Source organism: Helicoverpa zea, chromosome 2 (genome assembly GCF_022581195.2).
Source record: "Helicoverpa zea isolate HzStark_Cry1AcR chromosome 2, ilHelZeax1.1, whole genome shotgun sequence".
In the NCBI taxonomy this organism is placed as follows: Eukaryota; Metazoa; Arthropoda; class Insecta; order Lepidoptera; family Noctuidae; genus Helicoverpa; species Helicoverpa zea.
In genome coordinates, this window is record NC_061453.1 from 6,080,558 (window position 1) to 6,096,038 (window position 15,481).

Here is a 15,481-nt window from a genome sequence, read left to right on the forward strand (position 1 = left end):
AGGTGAATTTTACAGGAGGTTTATACAGTTTAATATTCTAATATACAGGCAGGTGGCAGAATCTTTATTAGAAAAAATGTAGAGTTAGAACAAGTACAGCGGTTCACAACTGCATTACTAATTCATGATGGTGTTTGTAGTGTACACTGGAACGGTTAGATTTGAAATGTCAAAAGGTTGAAAAATAATAAACAGTCTGTAACTTTTCCCATACCCAAAAATTATCATTACTCTAAGATGTAGTTCTGAGTACCTATCTAGTTAAATGTCATAAATCAATATAAAAGCGGAAAGAGTATGGAAAGATATGACTCATAAAATTGTACGGAACATCTTTTGTAAGATTTCAATACTCAATAACAATATAAACTTAAGGGAACCAGTAAAATACTGGTAATATATTATGATAAACGTCTCTTTTACGAATATTATAGAACACGTGGTCGTAATTCACATAACAACATCATTTGGAAAAATAACATGTGCGCGGGGACAATACCACAGATAACTAAATACAAATCGAGTAGGTGTCACCTACACGTCCCTCCGTTGATATTTAAGGCCCACTCTACATCCCACTGGTGTGTTTTACGAGAGATTGGTACAAGACAGGAGATATTATTTGTTCAAGTGCACTCTTCCTTATTCGGTTTGGACATATCTGGGCTGCATGTCGGCGGTCAATTTATGTGAATGCCGTACAAGAACACCGCACCGTCAAAAATTAAAGGCTTTATTGAAAGTTTTGTTTATTCAGTTGCTCCATTTGGGTGGTAACTGTAGATCAGTTCAATATAATTTCGTCATTGATAATGGGTAGGTACAATAAAAAATTGGTACGTAACATTGTTTACTCACATTAAATAGGTAGCTATTTTCAAGAGGTCAAAAGATTGTGATTCATAAATTCTGGAATTCAAGATAGCAGTACAAGTTTTTAAACAATAAAGCCATAAAACAAGTCCTGAGAGAAATGGTATAAGCGGATGCAGTTGCGCTAGGAAAGTGTGCCGTGGTCGCAGTGGCCACCACCTTCGCGGACATCTGAAGTTGCGACGCGCAGGCGTTTGGAACGATAGTTATCTCACGCTCGATCCCAATGTGCTTATACGTGCCTCTATACCTACTAACTACTGGAACCGAGATGCTCGTTAATATTAATGGAAGTATATGCTATAACTTCGTTGACAGTTACTGTTTTTTTCTTAGTGCCTATCCAACTTTTTTGTACGTAGAGCTCTAGGCTTAAAGAATTCCTTTACCCCAATATAATACTTATTAGCCTATATGTTGCGTAAGTGTTCGATTTAAAGAATCGTTAAAAATGACCTTATTTGATAAGATTATTTTGGGATCGTGGGAAAGGAAATTATTACGAACCCAATGAATGGGATTTGGAGAACGATTAAGTCAACACCTGACCGTCAGTCAGTATAAAAGAGAACCTTTTTGATAAATCCTCGGTAGTCAGGTAAGGTTTTTTTGTATGATTATAATTTATAATGGCAGTATGACAAAAGGTTCTCAGCGATGCTGAACAAGATATTTTTTCTATTCGTACACCTGTTAACCTTTATGAAAGGCGCGCATTGGAAAGCGATTCCAATCGATGTGTGATTATCTCGATTTCATTTCTACTTGTAGAAAAGTGTCTAGGTATGTCATGTGTATATTTAAACAGATAACATTAACGTAGGAAATGAAAGCTGAAAAATGTATTTTCTTTTTGAATTTAATTTGAATTACGGCACGACACTCCCTATGTAATCTATTAAAGGGCGTTGCACCCTCCCTATGAGATGTCAGGTGGACACGCTACGTCACTCATTAGTATTCTCCCCTAGCTGATGTTTCGATTTGATACGCATGTACTTTCATTGCATTTTATTATACCTGCTTTAACATTTAAAAATTTTAACATCACCTTTTACATTATATTATAATTGCCCCAAGTGAAAAGGTTAAAACTAACAAGCTGAAATACAAGTATGTTAATAAAATTGATATTAACAAATATTTATTAGAATCAACAAACAAGAAAATTTTACTATGGAAGGTATATTATTATTTTCTTATTTATAAATTCCGTATAGAATGTACGGTATGTTAGTTACCTAAACCTATTAATAATTAAAATATAAAAACTCACCTCCTCTAAAATTGGACAACTTTTATAGCGGGACTTTTTGATCGCCAATTCCCACCATGGCACTGGCGGTTTTGATCGCAGAATTGTTTGGCATCCAACTTTTGGATCTTGCGATTCATACAGAGTTCCTAACGTCCTGGATAATGGTCGCGAAGGTGATTGTTCTGCATCTTCTTCTGCTGGTATTCCAGTTATACATTCACAGCATTTATGAGGTCGTCTCTGTGGTCTAAAGTCAGCACTGAAGGAATGCCTATAGTTAAGTCGTTTCGAAAACCCGTTTTCGCTTACAGATCTCTTGAAACTGTTTCTACTACTTTGCAAAGGCATTCTAGGTATCTGTTGCACTTCACTGAGAATAGTAGGCTCACTATTTAAGTTTGCATGCTCCTCAGTAAGCGGTGTATTGGGTTCAGAGTGATATCCTATTCTATTGCGTTGCAAGCTTCCGTACATTGGATTATCTTTCATATTAGGGGTTTTAAGGTCTATAAATTTTGGCCTCCTTAAGTTTAGAGTAGCATATTTCTGTGGAGATCTATGAAATTTTGATTTGTTTGGTAAATCCTTTAACACATCTTCTGTGTCTGTTGACGGTATTGTGGAATTGTCGCTGTAGCTTGAAATAGGCCTGTCGTTATCGGTGAAGTATGAGGAGGATTCCGAGCAATTATCTCGATCGCTGTGGCTCCTTCTACAGTCGATTGAGGAACCAGTAAAGTCCGTGCGTACGGAATGCAGCTCGCCGCCATCCTGGTTGGCTACGTGCTGCTCATACGGCTGGCGCTCGCCGTTACTTAAGTTCGAGAATCCAATTTTTTCGCTGCTACTAGCGTCCTGCTCCGTCGATAGCTCCAAGCTTTTTAATCGTCTTCGCGGCTTTGTGTCTATAGAATCGTAATGACTTTCTTGTTTGCCGTTTAAACATTTCACTGGAGAATTGCTTTTCGAATGCGGTGGACTTACTTTGGCATAAATGGGTTCTGTAAAGCTGAGTCGTGATGGTTTATCAACAAACGTATTGCTTGCTGATCCATTGTTTACGTATTGAACTCCACAGCTGCTATCTAAGAAATTATTTTTAGGTGTCCTGTTTAACGTGAAATACTCGGAGTGTCTTTGAGGTAGATTGATGCTTTGATTTGGTTCAACTAGATTTCTTATCTTAATCCTGCTTCTAGGCGCTCTGATAGTGGCAAATCCATCATGAATAGGCGAGCCATGATACGTCGGCGATGTGGTCACTGCCATCTCGGGTTTAGTTCTCATGTTTCTATACCGAACATTTTAATTGTGTTCATGTTTTTATAAAACGTTCGTCTTTTTTACTCATACTTTAACAACACAGGCTGAGATGATATATTTGTAAGTAAATTGTACTACACTTCTTCCGTCTTATTACCTGGAAAGCGCGAAATTGCAAAATACACGTCTAACTGGCATCTATCGAGTCTTGGTACTTTCATAGCTGTAATGTATGTAATCGAAATCATTGGCGAAGGAAAACTTGAAAGGGTTAACTGTATAGCGTCTGAAAAGTTTTCAATGATTAAGTTGTTCAATGATTAATAGTTGCTATATATAAATATTTCAGAGTATTTCTGACATAATACAACCTATCTGAAACACTTGACCCGTAAAGAAACCGAAATGAATATGAATGAGTTTTATTTTTGGTAATCCATTAAAGTGCTTCAACGTCCGGCTCAATAAAATCCTTGTAGATATCCACTCAACAAAGCATGCTATGCTAATGTAGAATATTAAAACTACGAGTAGAGCAGGGTCTGCTGCCAGTTATGAACCTATGATACCGTAATTATAAGACTGGTGGAACTAGCAAAACCGTTGTGCAATTCGGTATTTACGATTTCTGTTCATGTTGGACTACGCACTTATCAGTCATAAAGTCAAGATGCCTTTTATGATATCTATCAACTTTCTAACTCAGAAATAGTACACACTCGTATACTCTCGTGCACTTGATAAGATTATGATACAGCCAACGAGAAAAATATCGATCGTGTTCTTATATTGATATAAAATATTTATGAATTCATCTATATAAAAGTTATCAGGTTATTCTCATTTCTTTCACGACAAATACGAGTTCCTATGTATGTTTGTATGGGGAAATTAGGTATAACTTTTCTCGCTAGGTTATAGAAGAAAGTTAAACAGTAACACATACCTATCTAAATTATTTTTAATCGGTATTCCAGTTCTTCTGCTCTTGTAAAACAATAGTGCAAAGTGAATGTTATTATGAAAAGAGCTAGTCGTCACTGTTTCGCTATATCTCACGCGCAAATCAGTGACTAATAAAATAGATATTTCACACGAGTTCCACACAATAATATGCACCAATATTCATAATTTGCCGAGTAAAATAATTATAATGAACATCTATTATAATACACTAGATTCAATGAACTTGAACCTGGATGTGAAATATTTCTATATTAACGACAGTGTTGTGTAGTGATTTATAGGCGATGAGTTAGATCATAAAAGCCAGAGTTACGAGTGCTGCATTATTCATCTGCATCACAACACAATAGCGTAAGCGACTACCTATATACGGACTAATGCTTACACATACTAAGCAGACGTGGTCAACAACCATAGCTAGCCAGTAATTAGTAACAATAAATCATACATTTTAGGGCTCCTTAGTCGTAAACCATAAAAATAACCTGTACGCAAGTCATTTGTTTCCCGATTTTCCTTTCATGAACCATAATGGAGTGAGAAATGGTCATATCGCATTTTTTTGTGTTTATAAAACAAAAATAATCTGTTTAAAGAATTTTATTGAAAATTATTGTTTATTGTGTTGAGAAAGTATATTTTTATTGGCATTTGCATTTATGGATAAAATAACCAACCAAGTAATTTACACTTTCGCAGAGCATTAAAACTGAAAATAACTGATAAGTGTTACAGCGTCCGCGATTTGAGAAATATAATACAATATTTACAATAAAATTTAAGTATTTTTAACATAAAATGTTCTACGTTTTAAACAATTTTACCCACCCTTTCAAATTATTAAGAAACTGCTTGTCAAGTAACAAAAAAGGTCGTTCGGTTCTGGTTTTACGCTACTTGTATAAGCCTTGTTCAAATAAATAATGACAGGTCATGTCGTTATACGGGTTAAGTCATAAAATTATGTAGGGGGCGATCGCGGGCGCCGATCGAACAAGCAAACGTCTCAGACGGAGGGGAGCACCGGGAACCGTGCCTGCAGCTTTGCAACGACCAATGGTTTTTTTTGAAGTTCTCAAAGTTCAACTTTTTTGCCTCTCCAAAGATTGTCGAGATAGTTGAGATCTAAAGCAGTTTTGTTGTTTGTATACGTGTTTATATTATTTTTTTAACACATATGAAGATATGCATAATTATCAACCTACCTATACCTTCCATTAAATTACAAAATACAATAAAATTATCACTCATAACGTTATGAGCATAATTAGTCGATCTAAAAATATTTATGAAAGTCATCGGCACAATGGACATGCTAATCCTTTCTTTATCAAAATTTTGAGAATCGTTGCCAGGTACACCGGCGAGAAGGACAGCATAATGTTTATATGTGTTTCTCTTTTCCACTAATGCAGTGCACGTCTTTCGTGCGCGTATCAACGACCTGTTTGTTGTGGTGTGTAGCCTTTGCTTACTGCGGCCGTAGCACGCCGTAGTAACAGCGCTCAGCACAATACTTATTTTCATTTCATGGTCATTTCGTAACATTTCAATAACCCTGCCCCAGTGCTTGTTGACTGACGTTTGTAAATAAACGTTGCCATGCAACTGCATAACAATAGTCGTGATTGTAGCATTTTTCTACTGATAACGGTACCTTCAACCCGCTTCGATTTAGCATAGGTAGCAAAAACCGTCAATATCTATTCATGTGTGACACCTTTTGTCACAAGAGCATTATCCTCTATTGGTGTTTCTGTTAAGTAGGTAATGACTGTTTATGGGATTTGTACCTACCTATTTAGAGTAAACACTAGCAACTAACAATACTTAAATCATTCCAACATAACAGTGTCGTACGCTTATAATTTTTTAAAACTCAGCAATAATAATTTCTACTTTCCCTTCCACACCATACAGATACAGTAGATAGTTACTACGAAGGTACGAAAACACGTGTGGCAATGAGATCGTGGCCCTAACGGTTCATACAGCGAGTCTCATTGGCGCCCCGGCAGAATATGAGAATCGATTGTTTAGAAAAGCAATAATACTCCTATCATGATTATTAACAGTAGGAACTGGATACCCGTGAATGCATCTCAAGAAAACATTGATGGGATGACTTCAACAAGTTTTGTGAAAACGTACAGTTATCGCGAGTTTTTTCATGTCAGTACTTACATATTTTATATATGTAAACTGTAAAATAATTAATAATATAATTTTCCTAAAATTTTCTTAAATACCATATACAAACATAATTATACAAATCGTCCTGATTTGTGTTAGCAATAAAAGCTAAGCAAGCTACTATTTGCTACTGCTACTGTTTACTCAATCTCGGATGCCAAGTAAATATCTACCTATCAAAACAAAGCGGTAAGTAGGTACCTAATCTAATTTTGTCTGAAACATTATTGTAGTTACTTATTTAGTAATAATAACCGTTCCTCTCGGGTCAGCTCACAGGTTGTTACGTAACATAACCAACTAGTAATTTAGAGCAATTTCATGTACAAAACTACATTTTTAAACCGGAGCAACCAGACTATTCGTTGTAAGCGAGTAATTTTTTCTAATGTTCAAAATATAAGAGCATTATCTCCTACACTGACACTACTCGCAATCGTAAGATAACCTCAGGCGATGTAGTAAATACATTAATATTGAAAACTAAGGAAGTACCTTCACATATAAAATGACATTTGAACATAATAAAAACGTTACATAGAAAGTATCTTGAACAGGTTTTTGTGGAAACTTTGTGTAAAAATCCGGTCTTATGTAACAATAATCGACGAACAGGTACTAATAGTGTGAACGTTAAAGTTTTGCTATTGGAAGAATACAAATAAAATTGTTTTGCATAATCTAAAAAACCTTTAAAAGGTTATATTCCAACCGCGTAAGCTCAATAGACATTAACATTTATACCATAAATCTCAGAGCAAATCACGCGCAAAAAGGACAATAGTGTTAATAGTGATGATCTCAACGGACTCGAGTAAGTCTTGTAATCATTATGCCAGACTTGACCTCTAAACACGTTAGTCTACGTAATTCCCTCAGATAATGAGGAAAATATTGTTGTCTTCGATTAGAATTAAATTACCTATACGAAGGTACTTGTATTATATAACGATTTACTAATTAAGTACTGACGGACTAGGAAGTAAGTAATCATATCAAATTTTGTAAGTCATAAAAACATTTCACAAACGTCCGTACCTATTCGGAATGATGGAATGTTAAAGCAACAGTTTGAAGGCTCAATACTTCCCCATCTGTCGTGCACATGGCTCAGTAGCAAGCCGTTATAAGAGCATACTTGATGGGAAGACATTCGATATCTACCTACAAGAATGGAATGAACATCGACATCATGCAGTCATCTGTAAGCTTTTTTAATTAGGCTCTTAAAACGCGGTCAAGGAACTTAAATAAGCCGACACGGCAATCTATCATTGTAAAGTATGCACCCAGTCAGTAAAGTAGGTTGTGACAACGCAAAAACTATGACAACGTAAGAAAAGGTTCAAAAATTAGCTGTTTTATCACAGAAGACAAGTTGAGAAAATTATACTGAAACGTTGACTGTTTTATTGTAATGTGGTAGGAATCCGAAATTCCATTGACAAGTTTAGATCTTATTATCATAAACATGTGATTTAAAAACAACAACGGCTTAATTTCCAGATAAAAATTCATTAAATTAAATCTCACCTTATATTACCTACCATACGATATAAGTATATAGGTACCTACTTGATCAGCAGTAAAAAACCTACCTACAGGACGCATGGTTGCTAACCACGACAATAAGTAGCTAGGTAGGGGCCTACGTAATACAAGAGCAAATTTCACAGACGACGGCCATAACAAGCAAATATACTGCGTGGGTTGGGCGCATTGTTTGCCTCTCCTGTAAGCCTACATACGTAGGTACGTATACTACACTTGGTACCGCAGCACTGGATTTTAAGGGCGCCAGCATGACCTCCGACCTCCATTCTCAGCTATTGTCATGCTAATGATAACTACAGTTATTAATCAAGTGTGACGGGAATCCGACAAAAACGATGAAGCGAAATCGATTACAATGTAGAAAGCAACTGTGCATTGTCATTATTGTTAGGTGAATCAAACACGTTATCATATTTTACATTATTGTCTACTGATAACCAAACTACTGTCATTAAGGTAAGCACAAAAAGGGTCAGTCTAACAGTTGACTCATGGTTACCGGTCATTCGTTGACAATGTTATCTCCATATTTTTGTCGAGACAAGCAGACCACCTAGTTGCGATAAACGTTTCTCAAGCAGAAATAATGTTTACATTATACCGTCGTTTAAGCAAAAAGATGTTTACAGTTTAAGTGTAACTTGAGCTTGAGCCTGGCTAATCCACTTTCGTGTAGACTGGTGTTACGGGTACTTCCTGACTAGATACGGTACAATCCTGTCTTGTAGAGCTTCCTTCCGCGCTCGCTACTGAACTCTACACACAGGATAACGGATAAACCACTTAGGGAAGTAGCTGAGCGTGTTGCTATAATGACATTTTGTTACGAGCTAACAAAAACCTGTTTTACTAACGTCTAGAAAAATACGTTATTTTTTACTAGTCAAGGATGATTGAAGATCTTGTGTAAGTCACACTATAAGTAGGTATTATTTTTTGGAAGATTGTAGCAGTCTTCCTGTCAAGGTCGGCGGCCGTTGGTGGTGACGCAACTGTCGCTGAACGGGTTTTGTATTAACGAACGTAATTCATTGATAAAAATCCCTGTCGAGGTGAAATAATGATCGAAGCCTTCAAACCAGTCATAACATATTGAAATATGCAAAGCATTACTCACGGAGGGTAAAGTTATATAAACCTCAATTCATTCAAGATTATGGATCCCTAGATTGATTAAGATTCATATATTTATGGGATGACTTAATGATAAGTGTTGAAGACGACTACGCCTATAATAAGCTGATATAGCAGTATATTACAATTAGCTGGTAATAAGTGAGATTTTTGTCAAATGGTACAGGTAACTAAGTATAAGTATTTGAGATAAATAATATTTTACGGTATTCAGAACAAGTTTCGATTATCTCTAAATGGTCGAAAGATATTGCGCAGTCCGTCGAGCGACATTACAACAGCACGTTAGAAACGCTCAATAAATACACAACTCATGACAATGTAGTAGCAATTAAGAACAAATAGGGTACATTCGGTTTGCAAATTGACAGTTTCATTTCATTACTGTAGTACCTAATTACTTCTAAAGAATGTGTTACGTTTGTAGAACCTAATAAAAGCCTGGTAGACATTATTGCTGCGATTTAATTACGATTACTACAAACTAATTAAAATTATATAAATTCTCAATGTACAAAGAATCTAACACCTATAATAAGATAGTAATGTGTTGATTTAAGCAATCGAAACAAACAGGAACGAATGCGTGATAAAATGCTATTGGCACCAAATGTTACGTGTCGAAAACACATAAACACTGCATTTCAAAAGGATATAGGGTATACATGACCGGTCTAAAAAACACGATTTCTTTCCAGTTCCTGTGGCCTGCGATTAACTAAGTCCATTTTGAACCATTGCGGACGATATTAATTAAATAGCAGTCAATTACATTTTTATAGCATGTTCCTTCCTGTGAACGATAACTTGTAAGAATTTGATTTGTATTTCCGATGTAATTTCTTGACAGGTTGGTGTTACAGCTGATTTCGTACTTTCAATCTTAGTCTGCATTGATTAATAGTTTGTAATGCCTAGCTTTATTAGGCAACTTTCTTCACTTTTTGTATTGCAAGTCTTTATTTTAGCAACACTAACCGTGTCTAAAATTGTAGCTGAAAAAGCAGACACCTGAAGGCAAGTTCAAGTTATTTTACGTACATTTTACGAGTTCGTTGTCTTTGTTCTATAAACACTATTTTCAGTTACGATGCGCCCAAATTGTGTATAACATAAAATTATATGTTAACATAGATGCTCGTAAAAAGAACATAATATGCAACTACTGGCAAAAGATCACCAGTTTAGAATATTATGCTAAATACCATTTCCTTATTATAACCATCAAAGGAGAAGAAAGTGAAAGAATTAAATAACAATTTGTTTAGTAATAAATACGAAGGTTATTTACTAGGCCATTTAGCTTATTGAACAAATAAATAATGTAGGGGCACTATCAAGAGATCCCTGGCCAGTCTCCATACGAATTAACCTCAATTGACAGTGTCGAGGAGGCGCTTCGCTGATTGAAGACAGCGAACTGTAACCAGCAGTGAGTGCCGCTTTCTGTATTCGATATTTGAATAAATCATTCTGTATTTGCGAGCTAAAACCGTCCTGTCCTTGCCTTTAAATGAAGAAATAAACAAGAAATTGTATTAGTATATTATTTCGCGTCGCTTCTTTCAGTTACATATAACTAAATATAGATAAGATAAAGCCGGCAGTTTTGAGTAGATATTTTGATTATTTTATCAATCGTAATCAATGAATAATGATACGAGTTTTCTTTATATAAAAAATAATGAAAAAGTTGAATACAGAAACAATGAACTCCTTGGCGTGAAATTCTTCCGTAAGATCAAAAAATGTTATCTTCATACTCAAGAAACCTAACCTGCTACTAAACAATTAGAAGTGTTTTCCTTTGAAAATATCGTGTCAGTCTTGGAAGTAGAACATAGTCGTTATCAGTTACCATATAGTTTGATATGGTAAGTGGAACAAAGTAAAAGAGGTAGAAATGTTTGCATAGATTAGTTTAGATTACATAGGGATGCTGCAAGCGATAGCCACGGAGTTGCGTAAATAGGACGAGAAGCGTTGTCCTGCGGTGACATATGTGCCTCAGGGCCGGAGGCCCACCGCAGCTAACGTGTAATATACCACATTGATTTATTGTAACCATAAAAACTTTAAGAACAAACAGGAATAACAATATAAGTTTAAAAGCCTCCCATATACAGAACAAAGACCGTCGCTTGCGTGCTGCCAATAAAGTAATAATTTATAGTATTTAATGTATTTGTACTTAAACTTTTGTTGTAGGTCTGAGTGTATGACACAAGCATGATAAAGTTTTATCTATGTCAGATTAGAATAAGAGTCATTGCTCAATATTAGGACTTTGTTAAATTTTGTGCAGTTATGTGTATTCTATTTGTTAACTGGATTTTTGTCATGAGCGATAATAAATATTTGGACAGGGCAGGCTTAGGCCGTAAATTCAGAAACAGACTCAAGGGTTCCATATAAATTTTATCAAGAAAACAAAACTTTTATGTTTGTTTTAATTTCGTACGTAAAAGTGCATTCAACGCTGCACTAAAACTGCATGATATAATATCCCCGTAAAACACATCAAACGAGAGGGAATCAAACGTTTGACCCCAAATAGAACCAGATCGTCTATAAACAGTTTCGGTTCGCGTTTGATGTTAGCTTTTATCGTTAGTCGAGACATACGCAACTCTTTCCAATTGACAAGTATGAGACTTGGCCATCAATACACACTTTATGAATATTTCTTGAGAAACATAACGATACCATGTTGGCTGGGCTCTAATAATACTATTTCTTGTGACTTGTAAATCTTGTTTAACGTTGCTGTAGTTAAAATTAGTAGCCAACTAAACAATTCATTTCATGCTCAAACATTAAAGTAAAGCTTTAGTTGTTACTTTGTGGGTACTAGCCAAGGACAAGTATAATAGTGGACGTAAACAAAATCATCAAAGGGATATTGTTCTCGAGAAGCAGGATCTTTCAATAGGGGCTTTCTTACTGATGTAGTGTAAAAAAAACCGGCCAAGTGCGAGTCGGACTCGTGCACGAAGGGTTCCGTAAATTACAGTTAAATCAACCTATCTCAAAAACTATAAGAGATACTTTGATCAAACCAAAAATCGTTGAAAGAGTTAATTAGCATGCATCACCTCTATTTTTTTTAGAATTTTATACCCCGTAGTTATAAAAATAGAGGGGGGGGGACATACTTTTTACGACTTTGAGAGCTGATATCTCAAAAACCGTTCACTTTAAGAAAAATGTTTTTTAGAAAACTTTATATCATTTTAAAAGACCTTTCCATTGATACCCCACACGGGTATGTACATCGAAAAAAAAAATTTCATCCCTCAGTTACATGTATGGGGGGCCCCACCCCCAATTCTTTTTTTTACTATTTAGTGTCATATTTTTGTAGCGGTTCATACAACACATATTCCCATCAAATTTCATCACTGTAGTACTTATAGTTTCCGAGTAAATCGGCTGTGACAGACGGACAGACGGACAGACGGACAGACGGACATGACGAAACTATAAGGGTTCCGTTTTTGCCATTTTGGCTACGGAACCCTAAAAAGGGACGGAGTTACCTGCTCCCAACAAGACTCATGGTTTAGTGAAAAAGTTAAACTTAACCAAGTGTTTTGCTAAATATCGAAGTTTTAATATATTATCGTAATGTATTTTTGTAAATATCATGTAAATGTTTGTGTAGATTAGTAGACATATATTACCTAACCATAGACAGAAGTGAAAACCGCCAATGATTTTCATTACAACTCCGATTGCTGATTGTTTGGTAAATGACTATCATTACTATAATGACAAATCAAATAAAAAACCATCAAATATGGATAAGTAACTGATTCATATGTAGGACCCGGATGTCTTGTTAAAAAACAACAAACTATAATCAAATGTGTTCTGCTCATATGGAGTTCAAAAGATGACTGAAAGTACAACGCTCCAGTATATTTAAGTACCAAGACTCATAGAAAATGCACTGAAACTCTTCAAACATTTAGCACAATTCACTCACATTACACTAGTTCACAACATAAAGCAACAGTTTGTTTATAAGGTCCGTAGTAAAACCAACGTGCATATAAGCGTGGAGCCGACACGCGCGCGACCGCACTCAAACGAGGCTCCGTCTACACTGGCTTGACTGATGGTACCGTGTTTGTGACCGACTGCATTGAATTTAACTGAGTCACGGAACCCAAGGAACCCGGATCACTGATCAAACCAGTAACACACGGTCTATTGATTACAGACAGGATGGGGACGAGGGATATTTTATTTAGGGTGTGGAGAAACAACCACGATAGTGTTAAATGCTGCATCGATTGTGTTGAGACAGCAATAGGGGAATCAAGTTTTGGACATAATTCCCACATTAATGTAAAGTTGCAGAATTTCGTTGAATATTTCCGCAATCATGTTGTTCACAATCAATCCAAGTTTTTTATACAAATTGAATTAAGATAAGGAAATAAAAAGATAGAGCAGGCGGGTCGCACACATTATCTACAATACGCGGGGCACTTGTTGCGCAAGTGCGGCAGGCACTTCTGAGGATTTATGGGCCACGGGCTTGAGTTACACTTGATAACGTCTCTGCGCACGCGGCGACTACGACACAAACATGTTTAAATTTAACAAAAGCAAACATATGACAATACTGCGCTCTAATCTAGATGATACCTACATATAAATACACTGACTGAAAAAGATGGGCAGAAATTAACACGTAAGTAGGTAATCAATAATGTAAAATTATTACGAAGCTTCCAACGCGTGAAGTTAAGCTCAGAAAAATAGGATATGTAACGTAAACTTTAAAATACTCAAGCAGCACTCCGAAACCAAAAAAAAAATTAATTTCAGAAATGAAAGAAACAGGAACAAAGACTTAAGCAGGATTCCACCGTATCACTTTAAGTAACCCGTGTTCTTTCTGTTAGCTTTATGTTCATCAAAATTTCTTAAACTATTTTGACTGGTTAAATGCTCATGGGATTTTCCAACTCGAATGGATATAACTGCAGTACATGAAGTGTATAATCCTCCTGTATATGACGAGTTGGTAATGCACAGCGAATAACGATGTTCTTTGACTATAATGGCTACGTGCCAATAAATATGTAAGTACACAGCTACTGTTGGTCACGCCCAGCCACGATTAATATTCCGATTTAATTATTCCTAAACATCTAATAAAATACATTTTCATAGTGACGAAAATAAACGACGTTCGTTGACAATGGATATGTTAATCGAAAGTTATTAGGCACTTAATTATTAACATAATTACATAAGTAAAGTTGGCAGCAAAACGAATACACAGAACATTTGTACCAAGTGTGTTTCTATGCTATTTCAATGTTATGATATCGATATGTTAAATGATCTGTTTTTCTCATAACAATTAGAGCGTGTATTACTTGCGTTAATGAACATAATAGACCTAGTAAAATAAAAATACAAGCCTATACATGCTGTTCAGTGAATGAGAAAATATTGTTGGCATCTCTTGAACTGTGAATTGCGATACATGAAGGCAAGGCAAGAACGATCTATACATCAAATTAAATCGCCATTGAATACAATTGGGATCTCGAGTGTTACCGTCTACATTGTCGTGCTTTTGACTCTAATATAAAACGATCGAGATAAAGAATCTCATTGCTCAACTCTAGAGTGTGGTAATTAATGTCAATAGCAATGACATTAACGCTGCTGGGATACTGAAATAGGCACTGTAGGAAATAACGTTCTCAATTACAAATGACACTTTCATGACGTTAAGTTTTTATTGTGTAGGTAATTCAAAGTCAATGATATGGCATTGAGCCGCGACATCATCCACTGTAGCCAAGTCTCGTGCGACACAATTGGTACAAAACTACACAATGGCGACACAAGAACATTGGTGGCTTTCGTGTTGAATTATGCATGTCGGCGATGCTTTAGTGACCAGTAAATTAGAAACGTAAGAAATCACTCATTGAAAAGTCCAGTTTTTCTTTGTCCAGACGAATTAACAGATGTAGGAACATTAATGCGACTCTGGCCGATAACCGTTATATGTCTGAACCTCGAGCAAATAAAATTCATTAATTCGTCTGGCTTTCGCTAAATAAGTGTGGTAATATCGAGATTTATTTTGAAGAATCAATCAATCACAAAATTTAAATCGAAAACGTATTGTTGTGGGTTCTCATTAAATATATTTTATGATAATCGGCCAAACAGGATGTAATTAAAAATGTATGTATTTCCATCGCA

The 15,481-nt window shown here is 35.7% G+C and overlaps 1 protein-coding gene across 8 annotated transcripts in view; it reads right to left on the reverse strand.

Moving 5' to 3' along the window:
- The window catches only part of LOC124641062 (protein sickie), a 161,311-nt gene that overhangs the window by 14,715 nt on the left and 131,115 nt on the right, over window positions 1-15,481 (reverse strand). The gene's annotated exons all lie outside the window — the stretch shown is intronic.